The 3,271-nt window shown below is 41.6% G+C and overlaps 1 long non-coding RNA gene across 1 annotated transcript; it reads left to right on the top strand.

Moving 5' to 3' along the window:
- The first annotated feature begins 339 nt into the window (after nt 1-339).
- Nucleotides 340-2,664, top strand: LOC147817166 (uncharacterized). The gene is made up of 3 exons (XR_015436571.1): nt 340-787; nt 1,404-1,509; nt 1,989-2,664. It is a non-coding gene; the product is annotated as an uncharacterized LOC147817166 (long non-coding RNA).
- The last annotated feature ends 607 nt before the right edge of the window (nt 2,665-3,271 follow it).

Raw genomic sequence — 3,271 nt, forward strand, 5'->3', positions numbered from 1 at the left:
GCTAGCCATAAATTCCGATGGTATCTTCAAAAGCTAGTCTATTGGTGAGGGGAACTCATTTCGTCCCTGTTTTCTATCCATGTGATGGTTTGATGATGGGAAAGTGGACATGGGAGGCTCCCCGTATCCTCCAGAGCACCCCAGTGTCCTTACCATAAATCTGGTGTCTGGTCACTGGCGTCCACCAGTGTCCGCTACATGCAAAATGCACTTTTCCATGGTTTTCTATCAGTAGTATGTGTCCCTGGCATGTCTACGAACCCCCCAAACATGAGAAAAGTCCATCCTCTCGTTCTTTTGCTTTCTCCACCTTTCAAGAAATGTTTGCTCAAACGAGCGAATTGGAGATTCTCCCCTGGTGACGTCAAGAAGGGCGATGCCCCTCCCCCCGGGTGGGTGACGCTCCCCGAGCTAGGTGTGTGTTCCGCCCACTGAGTCCGTGTTGCAGACGGTATCGTTACTTCCCTCGCGAACACCAGCTTTCAGTAGAACAATGTCGAAGGTACGAGCGAAACACAGTAGTTGCTTTGTTGTTGGCTGCACAAACCAACACAGGAGTCTTTTTTTAATCCCTACGCCCGAGGATCTGAAGACCCAGTGGATTCATTTTATTTTTGATGGAAATTTTGCCGCTCCAAGTCTGAAAGTGTTGTACGTGTGTGCTAACCGTTTCACCTCGGACTGCTTTCTCAACGAGGGCCAGTACAATGTAGGATTTGCTACAAGTCTCAAGATAAAGCCTGGATCAGTACCGACTGTGCGTGACCCAACTTTGAACGTGGGAGCTGTAAGTTTTACCATTTTATGTTGCGTTACTGTTTGTTCACGAGAGCCTGTTGCGTGTGTTGTTAGCATGGCAGCTAACGTGGCTAACATTTAGCATCGTCGACACGCAGCCGGGTATAGCCGGGTACAGATTGTATGCAATTCTTCTGCTTGGTATCGCCGTGTGACATTGATTAGAGCCACCCTGTTAAATGTATTATACTTTAAAGGCGTTTTAACTGTCTGTAAAGTCAAGCCGGTAAAATTCGGACTAAAAATAAGCTCGTAGTGATTAGCATAGGTGTCCGGGCTTGTTTATTAGTGCTGTGAAAGTTATTATTGAGAATCATGCCATATAACGGCCGTTTTAACGTTTATATCATGTTTACAGATACAGTGCCTGTAGGGAATATCTAGATAAGTACACAGTTAATGGGATATGTCCAAGGGTAAAGTCTGTAATACACATTTTTTGCATCTTGCACATATAGTGAGCTATTTGCAGCAATTACAAGCTATTGACAACCCAGTTTACACATAATTGAGTGCATCTGTTATCATTCTTGGACTGTTTGCAGCTGTTGCCATAACTACACATTTGAGGAGATGTTGGTGTAATCTCTGTTTCCTCTGTTCAGGCCATCTATACAGCTTCCTGCAACAAGGGATGTTGCATGCCAGACTGACCCACTGCAGGCACACAGTTATCCTTGAAGACTCTTCAGCCTCACATCAGAAGTACAGGTCTATAGCCATCTTAAGTGCATCTACTTTTGATAAACCTAACAGTCATTTATCAGTCTTGGAATAATGTGCAGGTAAATGAAGCTGTGGTTACTTAGAACTTGTGAGTGTGTAGGCTAAGGTTTCTGTCATCATCTGTCACCTGGCTGCCATGTACTACAATGAAAATGCTGACCGACCACAAGCCCAAACAAAAGTTCAAGGTCCAATTTCCAAAAGCCATGAAGGGAGAATGCAGAGCTAAACCAATTAAGACTGAGGCGAAATTCTATAAGTGTTATATTATTTTATTTTCCAACCAAAAAATGTTTTGTACACATTGTATTAAATATTGCACATATAATGTTATGACAGTTCCATCAACAACAAAATACAGTAAAGAAAATGTCAGGAGGTATTTGAAACAGACTTTCAGTCATTGTTTTGTAAAAAAAAAATTGAAAAATGTAAAAAAAAATCTTTTGTGTTTTATCAAGCAGGGAATGTGGTGGACCTCATATTTGAAAAAGTCTTTGTTGACCTGGGACCATACACAGAAGCTGCTTTGGCCATCCCCGTCCCAGAGGACCTCACTGCACAGTTCGAGCGGCCTGAGAAAGAGGAGGTCATATCCAGCTCTGTGTCCCGGTTCTATCATGGGCCAGTCTAAAACCCACATACCGGCCTGTGGCGTCAGGAAACACGGCATGGATGCGTAGGACCACGCAGGCTGGAATGACGACCCAGATTCTGCAACCAAGGAAGCACCAGCTCACAAAGCTCCTATAGGCTAGATACCTGTACTGACTAAAACAACTGGACAGGGCATTTAGTCTTGCAAACATATATCTATGTTGTGTCTCACAATTTTTTTTATGGATCCAGTGAATCCTACAGTTTTTTTTATTATCACTGATTATAACTGCCTAATTTGATGTAAATAAATACTTGATTGTTACTAAAGAAATGACTCCTCTGAATTCATATATTATATGCACACTATCTGCTGATAGAAGAACTTTACAAATCAAAGAACAGCTAAACTAATTTGTTTGAGGGTGTGTTACTCTATTTGTGGTGTGTTATTACCATTGTAAAATTATGTGCAGTAAAGTAAAACAAGACTGCCTAACATCTTTTATTTAGATTGAAACTATGTTTTTACAAAGAAGCAAAACGTACTGGTGTATTCCTCTCAACCGTAAAGGACCATAGTCAGTACGGTACATGTTGCAGGCATTCTGGAGGGAGTACACATTGAGGCAGAGCGGCTCCAACCCAGGACGGCCGACCATACATGGTAAATCTTCCGCGATCTCCCATAGCCGTCTGGTAACCTACAGTGAATTGCAAATGGTAAATTCTATGGTTTATTATAAATGTAATGTAATCAAAACAAATTAGTGATTAGTTTGTCTAAAGAGAATGCTACCTGTGGTATCTCCTAGCAGCAGATGTTCTCAGCTTCTGTGGGCATGGTTGCACAGTTTCCACAGGAGCACCTATCCAAAATATAGAGAAAAATGGTAACATTCACCAAAATAAAAAGCTTATGAAATTCAAACACTGACAGACAGTGGAGCTAAGGTGGGTAAGAAGTAAGCTTGGCTACATATACAAGTGCATATAACAGAGGTAATTTATAACATGTCACTTATTGCATATAATGTGGAGCTTGACAACAGTGTAGTGTAGAAAACTGCACAGTTCAGTCTTTGACTAAAGATTACTGTTGCTGTCAGACATGTTTATGCTGATTTACAGCTTTCATTGTAATACACAA

This window comes from Seriola lalandi, unplaced genomic scaffold (genome assembly GCF_002814215.2).
Source record: "Seriola lalandi dorsalis isolate HSWRI2012SDOR001 ecotype SW California unplaced genomic scaffold, Sedor1 jcf7180002055008, whole genome shotgun sequence".
Classification (NCBI taxonomy): domain Eukaryota; kingdom Metazoa; phylum Chordata; class Actinopteri; order Carangiformes; family Carangidae; genus Seriola; species Seriola lalandi.